The sequence below is a fragment of the Lycorma delicatula genome, chromosome 7 (genome assembly GCF_047948215.1).
Source record: "Lycorma delicatula isolate Av1 chromosome 7, ASM4794821v1, whole genome shotgun sequence".
NCBI lineage: Eukaryota > Metazoa > Arthropoda > Insecta > Hemiptera > Fulgoridae > Lycorma > Lycorma delicatula.
In genome coordinates this window covers 44949171-44967666 of record NC_134461.1, presented here as the reverse complement: position 1 = coordinate 44967666, position 18496 = coordinate 44949171, and positions in this window count along the sequence as shown.

Below are 18496 nucleotides of genomic sequence, written 5' to 3'. Positions count from 1 at the left end.
TCAGCCCCTCCTCCTTATTGTCTGTTTACAATAGATACTAGTGTATCTCTCTAGTCTTCTAACACCGTTAAAGTAGCTCCTGATATTAAAATCACTGTTACACATTAATAATTTGAGATTTATATTTAAAAGTTTGAATATATTATAGTAGTTGAAGTTTTATATAAAGCTTGTTGCTTTTTTATTTGTTGAAGATTATTCTGGTTTTTTAATAAGCTTTCATATACAATACAGTTCAGCATTAATCCTGTTTAAGAATAACCATTCTTGAAAAATTGTTATCTGACTGAATTAATTAAATAAAATGGGACATAAATTAATTACAAGTTCAAAGACGTTGATATTATTAATAAAATAAAAATTTGTTTGTAAAATAGTTAAAAAATGTTTACAATGTGTGCGATTAACAATCAAAATGTACTTTAAATTGGTAATTGTTCGTATTATTATTATTGTTATTGTTAAATTAATTATGTACACTTTCTATTCAGTTATTTAGAATTGTTTGAATGATTCTGTTCGGTATACTAACCTTACATAAGAAAAGCTGTATTTTTTTTCTGTGGGCATTACTGTAGGGGTTTATAACATTTAACATCCACATCTGTCCTAAATAAAACAAGTTATTTGGTAAATATTTCTTAATCATTATTTTGTATTTAATACAGTGTAGTGTATTAAACTAGTTTGACCTTCATAAGGTTAGAAAGTCTTACATTTTGAAAGTATTTTTTATTGGTTTATTTAATTTAATTTTTTCCATAATTATTGAAAAAAGATTATTGGCACATAAATGCTTTTCTGATTTCTTTTTACTTATGAGTTAAACAAACTTTTAAGCAGATCATAAATTAATCTTTCTTAATCTTGTTTCATGATGCATGTTTAATCATATTTCCACTCTTTAAATAAAGTGCAGGTATTACTTTATATTGTCTTTATAAATATAATGGCATGATTTATTTGTTATTTATAAGATTTTAATAACGTTTTATATTACTAAAAATGAATGATTACGAATTTCTAAAAAAGTGTAATCCAAAGATAAAAAATATTATACTGCATTATTTCTCTTTACCTAGAATAGATACATAAAAACATTCTCTCACTGTTTTTATACCATTGTAGGGCAAATAATTATAAGGAATTTTAATCTAAAAAATTAGTTTTGTTGAAAGTATTATAAGGTCTTAGTATTTATAACAGGTAATTTGAAGTAAATAATAATTGATCTATAATGAGAAGGTTGGTTCCGTACTTATAATTACTCATTGTCTAGTATCATTATGTAATTCTTATGTATCTTTTTATATTCCTTTTTTATCTTTTGATGCCATGGAGGGATACTAATTTTATAACTATTGTGGTTGCTGATCTTGTTATTACGGGATTAAATCTGTAAAGAATCCTAAACTAATAATGAACTTAATAAACTTTAATGAAGTATAATAAATTTCATTACTCTATAGTTAGAAACTTCACAAATATTGTACAATAGTGATAAATTTTATATACCATATTCTGAATTTTGATAAATATACTATAATGTTATATTATTCAAAAAATAAACACATACATTATTTCTACTTGAAGTGTCTGAAGAAATATAACAGGCATTGCTAATTAATAATCCAATACAGGGATATTGTACTGCGACAGGTTTACCAAGAAGTCGGCTGTTATGTTGCAGTCATGTTAACTTTTGCATTCTTTGTTTTTGCATTTTATAAACAGTAGGGGAACCTACTGTTTATAGTTAAAACAGTAGGGGAACCTACTGTTTATAGTTCATTTGCCCTACAGCCTGCTCACTTGCATGTGTATAGGGTGTGGTAATGTTGACATTCTTTGTGCCTCCCTGTTGATCCAGCAATCTAACCCGACTCTGCATGTCAACTGAGCTTTTTGAACTATAGTGATTAATATCAATTCATATTCACCATAGCAGTGGATTAGTTTTTTACATTTTTCTATCCCGTTATTTGTGTGGTGCCTGTTCTTTTTTCTCCTTTATTTCCTGATGTTTTTCCTTCGTACTATCCTACATATCTCATATTCCTACTTCCCGTTTTACTTGTTCATTGATGTCTTATCCTTTAGGATTACTTCTCTGGTACAATGAACTTTTCTCCTCTCTGAATAATTTCTTAACACAATTTTTTGTTCTTACTACTTACCATTTCCAGATATTCATAAATAGAACTGCCAAGTTGGTCTAGTAGTGAACTTATCGTAAATTTGAAGTTGAGAGTTCTAAGGTTCAAATCCTAGTAAAGGCAGTTACTTTTGTATGGATTTGAATACTAGATCATGGATATCGGTATTCTTTGGTGGTTGGGTTTCATTCAATTAACCACACATCTCAGGAATGGTTGACCTGAGACTGTACATAACTTCACTATTCATACACATCATCGTCATTCATCCTCTGAAGTAAAACCTTACTGTGGTTCTGTAGGCTGAACAGAAAAAAGAGAGAGAGAGTGAGAGAGATATTCATAAATAAATACTTTTTCCAGTTTTTCTTTGGAACGCTTTTAAGAGATGCACTAAGTTTGTCTCTTTTCCCTTTCTTCTCTCCTCCTTGCTTCTATTGCAGAGCATATCTCCAAAACTTAAGAAAAAATAAACTCATAAAATAATACCGATGCATTATTTCATGAGTTTATTTTTCTTAAGTTTTGGAACTTGTTTTAAAAATATATTTAAACCTAATATTTAATTAATGAGTGATAATCTATCTAGTGTAGAAAATTGAACCTAGAATCTTATGAATATCAACTTGTTTTATTAATAATCAGTTAAAGAAGCAAACTAAATTAAAACGAGTGATTGAGTGTAAGTAATATATATATATATATATATATAGAGCTTCAGAAAAAGTTTTATTTGTTCTGTGCATGTGTACCATTGAAAGATAGTTTCATTTTGTGCCATAGATTTTTATCATATCAGGTTTATGCATTTTAACAATGAGGACAAATAAACTATTACTTTAATGTATTATTTGCTTCTATATATTATATCATTCTATCCATGTGTGTTCAAAACTTTAATTTACTACTATGAATTGTATATATATATATATATATATATATATATATATATATATATATATATACAAACTTAAGTTTCTATTTTTAAACATTTTAATGAGTATAGCATTTCTTAAATTTAATTAACTACATTTTATTATACAGTCTTTACAGATGAAATGATATTCAGTTAGATTGCATTTAGTTTTAAATTATATACTATTTTGTTTATTTATATGTTTAGAAATTTTTATGATTTCTTGTTGTTATCGTTATTATTAGTTCTGTTTTATATATAATTAATTATTATATTAGTACTATTTTTAAGTGTACAGTTATATTTTTTCTTGTTTTATTTTGTGTATTATATTATTATTGTTAATATGAGATTTATTTATTGTTTAATAATTGTATTAATTATAGATATTAATTACTGTTGTCGTTATATTAATTTTTTTCTGTTATTCCTAATTTCATTTCTATTTGATCTAAAAGCATACATATACCATCTTCCTAGAACAGTAATATGTAATCATTAAAAAAGAAGTATTATCTTTTTTTGTAAGATATTCAATTACTTTATAACAATTATTGTCTTTAGTAAAACAATTTATTTTAATGGATTTTTCTGAGTTTTTCCTTTTTTAAATGGAATTGACTGGTCAATAGCCACTACTAAATATCTACAACATGCACTCACCCATTTAAAAGAAAAAGAACTGCATCCAACCATTGTTCCATTTTACTTGGGTGGTCTACAAAACCAGTTTTTATTTATCATGGATTTAGCTGTTTGCTATTTATCCTTCTTATTTTATTTCCAGGATGTTATTTGTTAAGACATTTCCATACTGTGGATTTTTTTTAAAGTGGAAAATATATAATATATATTTTAATCTGGCCACTGTTATTTATAATCTAAATTACACGTGTATGTAGTTTCATATTTACCTATTATGTGTCTCCAATAACTATAAAATTTCACAACACTTTATTTTTTATTCATATTGTATAATTCGATAATGACTTTAATACTAAATGTCTTTTCATTCATTTTATTATGAAAATGTATTTTCATAATATTAAATGTCTTTAATTAAGTTTTATTTATTGACACTTATCATTTTATGATACATCAATCCCTTAAATATATATATGATATCAACATACAATTTTGTATTTATTTAGTTTTTCTTTATTGTTTTTAAAAAAAATGAGCAGATATTTTGATTTGCTTATTTGTTATTTCATATTTTTTTATCGGAACATCATGCTAAGAATAGTATGATATGATTTTACTCACTGAACAAATAAATATATCATCTGTTTATTATGTAATTATCCCTGGAGAAAATTATACTATAACATACTTTTCAAAACAATTTGCATTTGTGTTTAAAATACAAACTACAAGTTTGTAACATATGGGTTAGTTAAATAAGATATGGGATGTTAAGTTACTCCTTAATGTTATATATTGCACATTAAAAGAATTATACTGTCCAGTACATTTCTTCCTCTAGAGATTTATCTATTTATTATTGATGCATTATCATAAAATATTTATTAGGAATTAAATTTAAAAAATATTATACTATTTAATATATTAACAACAGGATAATGCTTTATTACAGATGTTGCACTTTTATTTGTGATGAAAAATTAATTTTATATAGCATATGAAAAATATTAAGCCTGAAGATTGGGATTTGAACCCATAACTTTATCAGTAAAACAGTTGCTGTTACATGGTGGAATCCACATGAAGGTTGGTGGAGTAATGCCATATCTGTTTAATCCCTTTCACGTTAAAAAATAACATAAAGTTACATCCTAACTAAAATAAAATTTGTTTGAAGATTGTATAGTTATTTCAAGTTAAAATATAATATTTTTTTGAAGTTATTTGTTAGATATTTTTTTTCTAATAAATTGTTTTATGTAAAAATTTAATAAGTTCAAAATATTAAAAATTTAAAAAAAAATTTGTCATTTAAACTTATCTTAAACTAATGTAATCAGTTAAAACTAATTATAAAAATAAATTAATAATTGTCACAATATCTTTGCTAGAATTATCGTAATTGATTTGAGTGTTGTTTTTTGCCCTTCCTAGCATTATCACTCTAACATTTGTAGTTGTTGCATTTTGGAGTACCTCCATTTTCAAAACTACTTTTAGCACTCTAAAAGTATTTTTGGAGTGCTGTTTAACAATCTTAAGTGCTAAAAGTAGTTTTGAGAGAATATTCTGACACGTGTCAACAATGAATGTAGGAAGGGCAGAAAATAACATTCAAATCAAAAATTAATAACTTTCCTTTTAATTAATAGGATGAATTCCCCATGTTTTAAAATTATGTTATAAAACGCTTATTACACTTTGACATGTGATTAATTAAAAGAAGAAAACTACGTAGAGTATGTTTTTGTTTGGTGATCTACAGGATTTAAATATTAGTATAGTTTCAACCATTAACATTATATTCTTCGTAACTGCTCTGTTTTCTAGATACTTCGCCCTGAGAATCCTATTTGTAAAGGAAGTATTTAACTGTTTTGGCTGAAATCCAGTTAATTTTTATTAGCCTTAATAAATTTACCATTTTTATTAATCTTTTCTCTAATCTATCGGAGTATTAGTTTCTAACATAGTGGGCAATATAATTTTGATTTTATATGCGACTGAGTATATCTGTGTTTGTATATAGACATTGGTTAGTGTTGTTTATTGAACTGCAGTATATATGAGTAATAATTGTTGACACAGTGCTGTTCTATTATTGTTTTATGTGGATATACAATACTAAATTGGTTGGTACATTGACCTCTTGACACATTGTCTGTTAAAACAATAAAACTTATTTTTAATAGCTACTGAATAAGAAGCAATCTGTCTGTTAATTTATTTCTATTTCCTGTAAGCATTTTTTATTACAGCTTTCTTAATAAAAAATATTTGTTTATTTTATTATTTTGTATTATTAATTTTTTTTTTTTAATTTTATTACTATTGCCATTTTAATATTTTTTTATTGATTGAAAATATGAATACAATCCATATAATTAATAAATTTACCCTAAAATATGAAGCAATTAAAATAAAAATACCCTTTCAATAAGTTATATTTTTTAGTTGAAACATGAATGTGAAATGAATATCTTATAAAAACTACCAGTAAATTGTTAAGGTTATTATTTATTTCTGCCTTTTTTTTTACATGATATCCATATATACTAACTAATAAATTTTGTTACAATGCAGTTACCCAATGAAAAAGAAATTTCACACTCACAATCTTGTTAATCTGGTTTAATCAACATACTTTTGACATAATTTTCATCTGCCTTTGTATCCTTTCAGTATTCGTGACATTACTTTCTGATAAATTCAGTGTGTTGTCTAAGAATCACTTTTTTCAATAATGAAATCTTTTATTTTGAACAGATTCTGTATTGTAAGATGCTATTCTTATTTTATGAGATTTATGACGTGTTACATTGTAGATGAAAATAAACATAAAAGTTACAACTTTTAATCATTAATATTTTCTCATAATTTTTTTAACATTGAAAAACTATTAGAAGCTTTAAGGATTCCAAACGCTTAAAATTATTTGACAATCTTTAAAATTATATAGCTGTATAGATGATTGATTGTGGTATAGGAAAACGTATAAAAAATTGATTATTTAAAATCTTAATTATTTGTAATTTAAGAGGTAAATAATTCATATTTTTAGAGAAAGTGTTAAGCATACATTAAGAGAAATATTAATTTTTCTAAAATCTTCTACAGTATTGTAGTAAGAATAATTATTTTCTGTGTAAACATGAATATATATTAGTTAATAACACAGGAAGGTTTTTTTTTAATTTTAGTAGTTTTTTTTATTTTTAATGTACTTTTAAATAACTTCTCTGAATTTTTCCCATTCTCAGAAAACAGTATAATGTTTCTTCATGGTAACAGTTACATTAATTTGTCACTTTACTTTCTGACTATACTATTTTAATGTAAAACATCTCAAGTATTTGAAACACAAATCAGCTGTTTTTTTTTTGTGAGATAAATTGTTTTCACTCATTCAGTCAGTTTGTATGATAAATGGAGCGAAGGTTTCACTTGTATGATTATGTTTCATTTGATGGGCTTGGTGTGCTGATGTGAAGTCATATTTACATTTAGCTCAGTTCAGCTAACAGAAATTATTTAACTCCTTATTTTTCCTGATAAGCCCGTGTGATATTTATTCTTAATAATGGTTGTCCGATAAGAATTTTTTGTCTCATTTCAGGTCACTTAGAGTAGTTTTGGTGGTGGGATGTGATTAATAATATATTCTGAATTGATATATAGATTTCTTGATAATAAACAAACAGTTAATTTATGTGTGTTGCACATTTTCATTATAACCATTTAATGATGTTAACCAAGCATGAAGTAGTCACTGTGGTACTTTTATTTAGAAATTATGGAACATTGAAATTGCCAATACAATATTATAGTTACAATTTTAATCAAACATTATAATAGTACAGTTAAAGCAGTTAAATATAAACAAAGAAATATCTCTATATTCCTTTTGATATGATATATTTTACTTTGTCATGATAAAACTAAATTGTAAAATATAATTATGATAAAAACATTAGATGCCGAAGTCAGAACACCCCTTCTTAGTGGTAAAATGTATGTAAAACTATACTGATACTAAAATTAATAATTAGGCAAGTCTTTTTTGCTTTTAAATTGTAAAACATTATATTTGAGGAAATAACCTGTAAATTCTTTTGTGAAAACAATGTAATAAATTTAAAAATTGAATCGTATATATTTTTTGTTATAATTGGAACTATATAATTTTGATGAAAAGAGATCCTTTTGTGAAATATTTGAAAATTTTTTAAAATAAAATGATAAGCATGGATTATCAACTAACTTATCACAGAAAGTGAGAACTGATTAAATTATTTTCACATTCATCATAGTGTTAGTCAAACATCCTAAGTACAGCACCTCTTTTAATACTAGATCATGGATACGTGGTACGTATCCATACGTTTCATGGTGGTTGGGTTTCATTCAGTTAACCACACATCTTATGAATGGTCGACTTGAGACTGTTCAAGATTACACTTCATTTACATTCATACATATCATTCTCATTTATCCTCTGAAGCAATATTTTCCTTCAGAGGCTAAACAGAAAAAAGTACAACACCTCATTTCGTTTGATATGTACATGACCAGAAATAATGGTTAGTTACACTGAAACCAGTACAACCACTTTATTAAAAGATTATCTTGTTAATATACGAAGTGATCATCTTAGATTGTAATTAAATTCTAGTTCTGTCCACATGGTAAACGAATTTGAGGTCCTGTTCATATTTATTTAACTAATATTTTCTCTAGAACATATAGAAATAATTTTTTTATTTTAAACTTCCAGTGTTGTTTTATTTAAGAAATACATTGTTTACCATTATAATTTGTTGTGCCATTATTTACTTAAAGCTAAGAACTTTACTGAAGTATATATGTACGTATTTAAACAAAAAAATACTTAGCATTTTTATTGTATGAAAGCATATACTATTATGTACATTTACAAAATGTATATACATTTATATATATAATTCATAATGCCTTTTATACCTGTTTTAATTAATTGCTAAAAAAAAATAATACAGTTTTTTAATTTTTATTTAGAATTTATAAAATTATTCCAATATGTACGTATTTGTGTAATGTACATTTCATCGTAATAAATATCTTTTAATGTTGTGTATTATTTTAAAAATAAATAATTATATTTAATTCCATATAATTTTTTTTTTATGTATTTTTATTAATTTTAAACCCATTTGTGTGAATATACATTTTAAGATAATATATATTTTTTTAAAATAATGATTATAGGGAGGGGTGAAAACAATATTGACATAAAACATATTTATAACAAATGACGAATCTTTTTCAATATTCCCCCTCCCAAAAAAAAGAACACTTAATTTTTTAACCAATGTGCCAAAAATTGATGTATTTTTAACATCCAGTAAGAATTAGTTGGGAATATGCATGTTTCAAAATAACAGGAAATATTGATGTTAACAATAACCAGGTTGGATAAATAATACCGATGTTCTTCGGTGGTTACGTTTCAATTAACCACACATCTCAGGAATGGTCGAACTGAGAATTTACAAGACTACACTTCATTTACACTCATACATATCATCCTCACTCATCCTCTGAAGAATTATCTAAACGGTAGTTACCGGAGGCTAAACAGGAAAAAGAAGGGAAGAATAACCAGATAATACACTAACATGCTTTTTTGTACCGGTCATTTTAAACATTCTCCATATTAACATATTTTACATATTAAAAACTAAACTAAACTTAACCTATGCTTGCTTCGCTCGCTAAACTCGACTAATTAACAGTAATGCTTTGATTATTTAAATAATAAATAATTGCAATAATTATTGAAATTATTATTTAAATATTCAAAACAGGTTAGTTAGATTAGTAAGGTTAGTGAGCGTAGGTTAAGTTTCATTAGATTATATTTATAAAATAAATAAACATAAATGGTTATAAGAATGGTAATATAAATGATTATATAATGGTTATTGGGTCATTCTCCAATCTGATTATTGTTAATATCAATATTTCTTGCTATTTTCAGTTATCTCCACATGAACAACTTGCAAAGTTTTGGGGGTGGAATAAACAAAAAAGTACCAATTTTAATTTTTTATACTGAAACATGTATATTCCCACCTAATTCTTATTGAAAATTAAAAATACATCAATTTTTGGAAAATTAGTTAAAAAATTAAGTGTTTTTTTTGGGGGGAATTTCAAAAAAGATCCCAAATGACATCTTAACTTATTTATAATGAGTACCATGAGGAATGTTAAAACAGTTAGATCTGATATTAGAAATTTACATTTGTATACAATTAATTGTGTAATGAATTATCTGTACTTATCTTTTACATGTAAATTATGTCAGTGTAGTAGAACTTATCTGTAATTTCTACATAATGATAAACTTTTATCAGGTTTAGAAGATAGCTTTGATTATTACAGGTTCTTGAATAGTATTTTACTTTTTTTTATTTGCGATCTATGAATATTCTTGTAAAATATGCAGTATACACATAGAATTAATGAAATTTAGGATTTTATTCACTTTAATATGTATAATGTATTTAGATTTTTAAAAAATTCAATGCCTTATAAAATTTAATGCATTTGTACATTTTTTCAGTTTAATCAAATCTTTGTGAAATCTGACTATATTTTTTCTTTATAATTGGCATATTACATAAAGAATATCTGAAAGAAAAAAGAAGAACAAGTGATGGAAAAAGTTTACCCTTCTGTTTATGAATATAACTACTTTTAATTTTATTTAACAGAATCAAAATTGCACACAGTATTTTAATAAGCAGGGTGTGATAGATAGTTATAAAATACCACTAACAGTAATCGATTCAAAGACCATCTGGTGTAGAACTCAACCAGATATTTGCTACACCAACTTACCAACCAGTTAAAATAACTGTTATTTATAACATTGGTGAAGAGTATTAGATTTTATTTATAATGGAGTAGAGTCATATCCTACACGTTGCAGTCGGAAAGGCATTTTTTATATACTTTGACATTTTGATTCTTCTGATATAGTTCTATGTTCTTAAAAAGATATCGTCATCTTACTAAGAACATAGAACTGTGCTTGATCTGTCAAATAAGAAAGGATACACCAAAATGTGTATTTGTTTTAATTTTAAGTATGTGTTGGATAAATAGGAAGTAACTAACAATTTCACATGAATTTTAAGCTTATCTGAATGCTGAATTTTCTTAAAAAAAGGAAAATCATTTAACGTTAGGAACCAACGTCTTAGTAAGACTTTATCAATGCAATGATAAACAAAGAAGAAGAAATATAAGAGATTAACTGGGTTCATAAATAAGAAACCTTTACAGTTATAATTTTAGTGTTCTACGTCATTTAATTTCTTTTTTTTTTTTAATTGCAGCATATTTTTTAACTAGAACATAGGAAGTAATTCTCTGAATAATCCTTCAATTACAATTTGCACTTGATACTTCAGTATTACTTTAATTGATCCTTTTAGGTGCCGTACTGAGATGGTTGAACTGTAAATTGATATGAAACATGTCATCCAAAAAAATATCAGTCATTTTTAAGATTAACAAGCACTCCATGTCTTGCATACAAGAGAAATTTAGTGATGGTATGTTTAATGAAAAATATTCTATGAGGGAAAATTATTGGCTAATTTTGTAAGAATTTTGTGCCATGTACACTAATACAGAACTCTCTATGAGTTGTATACAAACTAGTGCTATCTTGTTTAAATTAAACTAGCATTTTAGGGGATGAATATTAGCAGAACAATTACTTTTGTTGTCTTTAATGAATCATATTTCAATTTATTTAATTGATATATAATTATGATAAAGAGTAACATTAATTTGCTTATTAGTCATTAATTACTCATCCTCTTCAGCCTAGTGTTTTTTTTAAAATCAGTTTTATATAGGATTTGATCCTGAAATCAAATCAGATGGATTGATATTTTCAGCAATTTAATTTTGTAATAAATTATGTTTGATATATATATATATATATTCTGTTCTAGTAACAATCCTCAATTCCTTAAACAATTCCTTTAATTGAACCCTAAAGAACATATTAAATTGGTTACATGGTGATTTAAATCTAGTTAAAAATAATTGTAACATAAATTTTACCCGAATCAAGGTAGTAAACTTATCACAGAATTTCTGTTCTGTGATTATAATATTCGGTCATTTAGTATATACTACAAAATAATTAAAACGAGTGCGTTGGTGGGTGGACAAATGACGGAAGCGAAGCTTCTTACGCAATCGAGGTGTATCTGATGCATGAAGAAGTTAACGTTCAACTTACTAACAAACAGTTCGTTTGAATTTTAAAAATTGGATGGATGTAAGAGTATCCCCTTGCACCTTCGAAAACAAGGGCCACCCCATTTGTTATCAGTTGATGGTGATCATTAATTTAGCCTCGCACAAGTTGCTCGTATCACCTTACATGCTGTCCGCCACGGGAAGCCCAGTATTATTAAACAGAAATTTTTTAATTTTATTTAACGTAAATTTAATTTTTTATTTTTGTAATATTCATTCGATTGATTCGAGTCATTCAGTTCATACCCTGCTAACACAGTGATAGAGACTCACAGTTCATTAATTCAATTCATTAAAGTTTGTGCATCAACCGGCAAATCTACACTACCACATATGATTGGTTTAGAGCGTGACGACTTTTCGTGTCGTTTTTTCTCAGTTGGGTCCCCATCACGAATTGCGTTAAGAAGCTTCGCTTCAAAAATTGACACTGGTAGTTTAACTTCAAATAAAAATAATAATTGGATATGTCATTTAATACAAATGTATTCAGAAACTGTACTAATTTTATTTAATCTATTTTTTATTATTTTCAGTTACTTATTTTAAATTATTCCAGGTAATGATGATGCTGCTGTATCAAACGTATTTTAAATTATATATTAAAAAAATATTTTAATATAATATTATATATTTATATATATATTTTTTAATTAAACATTTTAAAATTAAGATGTTTGATACATAGATGTTATAAAAAAAAACAAAAAAAAAAACAGGTTCATCTTCATGTAAGTTAAAAGTAAACATTGGCGTTTTTTTTTTTTTTGGTATTAGCTTGCAAAAATTGTTTTTGTAAGAAAAAAGTTACAGTTATTCATACAGAGGGGGTAATTTTTAATTTTTCTGTAATTTACTTACCGGTATGTAAAACATAAAAAAGTATATATAGGATGTGTAATTTACACTTTAAAGTTACCAACTTAATATTAATCTATTGATTAAAATTGAAAAATTATCCAGATAAATGTGGAATTTTTTCAGTTAAAATTTTTTCTAAATTTAAATTCTATAAATTTATTATAAATAATTAATATTAATAATAATTTGTTACACTATATGAATATTTTTTTTGTATTCATATAAATTTTGTTGGTATCGGGTGTAAGATTTGTAAGAACATTATTATTTTACTATTTTTTTTTTATTTTTATACTGGTTATCCAGAATATATTTTAGTATTCAAATATAACCTAATTCTAATTATAAGATTTTTAAATAACAATAGTATAATTGTAATTTTAAATGTGCACGGTTGTTATCGATTCTTTATAAATTACTGCAGTAGTACCATTTGTTACCGTTGAATTATTCATATTTTTGATGTATTGTAATTTAAATTTAGATCTTATTAAAATGTTCCATTAACATGGTTTTTTTCTTTGTAAGTTATTCTTGTTCTTTGAATTTTGCATTAATTAAAAAAAAGGGAATAAAGAATGAAATAGTATTATTAAAAAAAATAGTATAGTAATAAAATTTCACTGATTGCAGATTGTTTAAAAGATAAAAAAAACAATAAAATAACATTTAGTTAATCCATTTGGTACAAATAGAAAGTGCTCCATTTGATATTTTGTAAAAGTATTTTTTTTATTTATAAAATACGTCTCTACACTTACTAAGAACCAGACATGGCTAATGTACATTGGTCTTTATTGAAGAGGATTCCCGCTATATCAAATTAGTATTTGTCTGGTTTGTTTGTGTTTTGGTGGGGCTGCTGTCCTTGACACTTCTACTTACTAGTGTGTATTAAAACGTTGCGGTATAGGAGACGACTTATTTAGAATATAAAAATATTGATAATAAAATTCAATCTTTTATTCATTAAAATGAAAAATAAAACTTGGACGTTTTCGGTTTAAACATATTCGTAATTGATTTGTCTACGTATATTCAAAACGTTTGTGTATTCAAACGTTTCAGTCGTTTTTTGTGTATAGTAATATTTTATACTTAATAATATACTCGTATTATTATTATATGAAATATTAAAAAAAAAAAAAAAACGGATTAAACGGATGTTTGATAATTACACCATAAATATGTTTTCAATTAATTTTTATATGTATGCCGAAAGCAATTGAATTGTTTTGGATTTTTTTAATGATGTGTATTTTTAATAGGTAATATTCCTTCAGACAGTAATCTTCGAAGGACGATTACTATTTTTATTATAAATACTATTCTTTTAATATATCTACCCAAATAAAATATCTCAGAATAACTGTATCTTATTTTTAAAAAAAAATTATATCGGCGAGTTAAATTGGAACAATTATTACTCGTTGAAGAATTTGATAATTATTTTAATATAAAACGAGAAAATAATTAAAAATTTAATTACAAAAAAGGAAGAATAACTTCAAATGTATAACAAAGCTGGTATTAGGAATTATTATTTTAAAAACGTACGGCATAATGAACTGTTACGAACTATTCTAATTAAAAAAAAGGTTTTTGTTTTGGCAGATCTGATCACGGAAGTACTTTAGCATTCTGTTCCACCAGAATATTAAAAAAAAAAAAAAAATGAATAACAAACAAAATAAACTTAATAACGTATAAACATTTAAAAATATTTTATTTTCTAATTGTTTTATTTATATTGATCATTCTTGTTTCGTTTAAATAAATGGTAATGAAATTATTTTATTTATAAATTTTTAACTGATAACTGATATAATAGTGAGTTATTGCGAAGTTAAAATTATATGCGTTAAGTTGGCGATATTAATATTAGTTAATTATTGAGCTAGGAGTAAATAAATAAGCTAAAAAAATAAATAATAATTGATGCATGTAAAACAAAATAATTATAAATATGTGATATGTACATACATACATACATACCATACACACACATAAATTTAATAGTAAAAATATATTTTTAATTTTGAAGTAATTTATTAAAGTTAATTTTTTAAAGAGAAAAAAAAATATATATGTAATATTAAAAATTTGTGCTAGCATAAAAAAAAATATACAGGAAAATATCTGTGCGTGTAAAAATTTCTATTCATGTCAAAGAGCTAAATAAATCAATGGAAGTCATCCGTCTGTTCGTGCCAAAACTCTTCAGTGTTCACGTGATATTTTGCTTTAAATATATATTCTTCTGTTCAAACATTTTTTTTCATCCAAAGCAAACAATGCAGATGAAAATATTTATAGATATCCTATTTACTTGTCTCTTACCTATTTTATGCAGTAACTGTTCAGAGGTTATATAAAAAATCAGTTACGTTTAACTAAATTTTATACAGTAATCTTGATCAGTTTCGTTACTTTATAATAAACAAAATTTATATAATACCATATATGATACTACTCGTAGGTGTAATATATATTTTATGAATTTTCGTTTCGTTAATAACTCTAATCTTCTTTAACAATGAATGAATCTATTGATATATTATCTACATAACGTACACATTATCATAAGTCTGATATTAAATAATTAAAAAAAAAAGAACAAACGAAATTAACAGTAATTAATGTTAAGATCACCGTAGAATAACAATGTTAATATATTTTTTTATTTTTCTTGTTATTAAATAAGTGTTTTATTCAACTAGGAGTTTGATTACCGAGTTCGAATATTTAACAGTTATAATCTGAAACTATTGTATTATATAGTAATATGTACAAAGTTTAATAATTATTAGCGGCTACCCGCGGCTTTGCACGCTTACTTCACATGTAGCTTGGGCCCTTTGAACTCATATTTTTGATCTATCGGCAGTTCTGAATGTTACTTGAAGTTCAGCCTTCGTTTCATCGAAAGATTCTCATCGAAATCGGTGCAGTAGCTTTTGCGCGATTGAATAATTAACAAATAAACTTTCAGATTTATATATAAACGTTATATGATTATACAAAAATACTATATCTTACGGGCGCAGATGTCAAAGTTAATATACATCTTTTTCACTCCATGAATATATTTCTCTATTCTTTCTATTGTCTCCTTGGTTACTAAGTTAAGAAGTCATGCACTATATTTACAAAAATGTAGACTTCTGCTGTTAATTGTAATGTTACACATGCGGTCTGATACGTGCATATGTACTAACAAGAGAAGTAACTATTACTCCAAAATGTACATTAAATAATCTCCTCCATTATGTCATTCAAACATGCGTAATTGAGTGTTATGACAATACATCTGGCAGTCGGCCTCCGTGGCGCGAGTGGTAGCGTCTCGGCCTTTCATCCGGAGGTTCCGGGGTTGAATCCCGGTCAGGCATGGTATTTTCACACACGCTACAAATAATTCAACTTTTTCATAAGTTCTGCAAGCACTATATTGATATGAAAGTAAACTCGTTATTTTTTAGTTAGATATTTAAAAAAAAAAATAAATTTCGGCCGGAATGTAGGGTTTTACATTACCGTCAGATTATTGAGTTTGACATTACAGTTTTTAATTATCTCGGGCGTTGAAATGCCAATAATATATATATATATATTTTTTTTTTATATAACAGGTTTTTAATAAGTTTAAATAAAAACGAGTACATTTTTGTATATGACAGCAGTAACCTCAGGTTGTTTTGATGAACATTTAAATTATTATTAAAGAAAAGTTTATTTAACCATTCGTTTTTAATATCATTTTATTTAGAAAAGTTTACAGGAAGATCAAAAAGAGTTATTGACATAAACAGTAATCCATGATTAGTAGTAAAATAAAATAAAAATATACATTTTCCCCTTAACTTTGTTTTTAATGAAAATATTTTTGTGAAAAAAGTAAAGACTTGTACGTTTGGAAAATAAGTAAGTTAAACCCAATTTGTTCTTGATTAACTTGTTTCGCTACCGAGAAATTTCAGACTAATTCAGTGTTTAGGAAAATGTTTCGAAATTATCAGGTACTACAATTGTCACAACCTAGGCTCGTTTTAAAATATTCCTGATAACTTCTGATTAGTAAGTTTATGTTTTGATTATACGTAATAAAATTCTGATTAATAGTAACCTTGAAAAAACTTTTATAAACCGGTATACAATGTTTGTACAAACAGACCGCTTGTTCTTTTCGTAAAACACTTTTTGTATACTTAAGAATTGACTGAATTTTACATAAAAATGTTTTGTATGCTTAAGAATTGAATGAATTTTAAACATTTGTTTTTGATAATTTTTTAAATAATTTTTTATTCTTTTGATAATCATAACATTATTAAAAGTTCTAAATTTCAATACTATTTTTAGGATCTATATTATTCTCTGGTCAAACATCTATTTAAGACGTTTTAAAAACTATGGAATTATAAATCAATAATATAAGCTTAAAATCAACAATATTATCATGAACTGGTCTATGGATTTATGTGGGTACCTTTCCTTCTGTTCCAGTCTCAATTTTTCCTTATCTCTTGGGACATCCTACAAGCTAATGGCCAAGTGAAATGATTGTTAACGATATTATTTATGCAGCGTGCTTCAAAAGTTTATCCTTTAAAATATCGATTGCTAAAAAAATCTACAATGGTGGATATTATACTCGTGTGTAAATAATAAAAAAAAATCAAACATATAAATGAAATGGTTTTTATTTAAAGAATATAGGAATCTATACTTTTTTATTTCATACTACCTGATTCTGCTTCCAACCATCTTCACATAATTTACAAATTTTTTTCTCTACGAATTCCATTATTTTATAATGTGATTTTCTTATAATTATATGTTTAATTATTTTGTTATTACATAATATATTTAAAAATATACGTAATATAATTAAAAAAAAAAACAACAAAAACATCTTTACCGTTTTAATTATTTTGTTAAAAAAATAAACTGTTTTGATGTCATCTAATCTTTTCAACCAATATTTCACCATTCAATCGACGATTTTGATACTATATTATCAAATAAAAATATAATTAATTCTGTTAATAAAAATATACATATATATATATATATATATTTCTGAGGTTCCAATCCTCAAATGTTAGTTGCTTAAACACGGATTTGAATACTAGACAATGGTGTACTTTGGTAGACTAGAGTCTGTACAAGACTACACCTCATTTACATGTCTTTATCTCATTGGGTCGTCGGGAGGTTACTTATTGTTCATTAGTTGAACAGATTGCAATATACACGTTAGGAAAGTAATATATTATAAATATTAATATATATATAAATAAATATAAATATATATTTCATGGCAAATCACCGAAATTAATAATTTTAAATATAAGCTGTAAGGCTATAATATAATTATATATCACACAAATGGGTTCATAAATTAATCGAGTCCCGTCCCGTAAAAATTATGTATGTATATATATAAATGAATGTTAACTGTTACCTGTACTATGTGTATTTGCACTGCCATTGCAAATGATTTTTAAAATTTGAAGGAGAATCAGTAAATATGAAGTTAATATCAAAAATATTTAAAAATCAATAATAAATTAGTAATAAGGATCAAAAATAA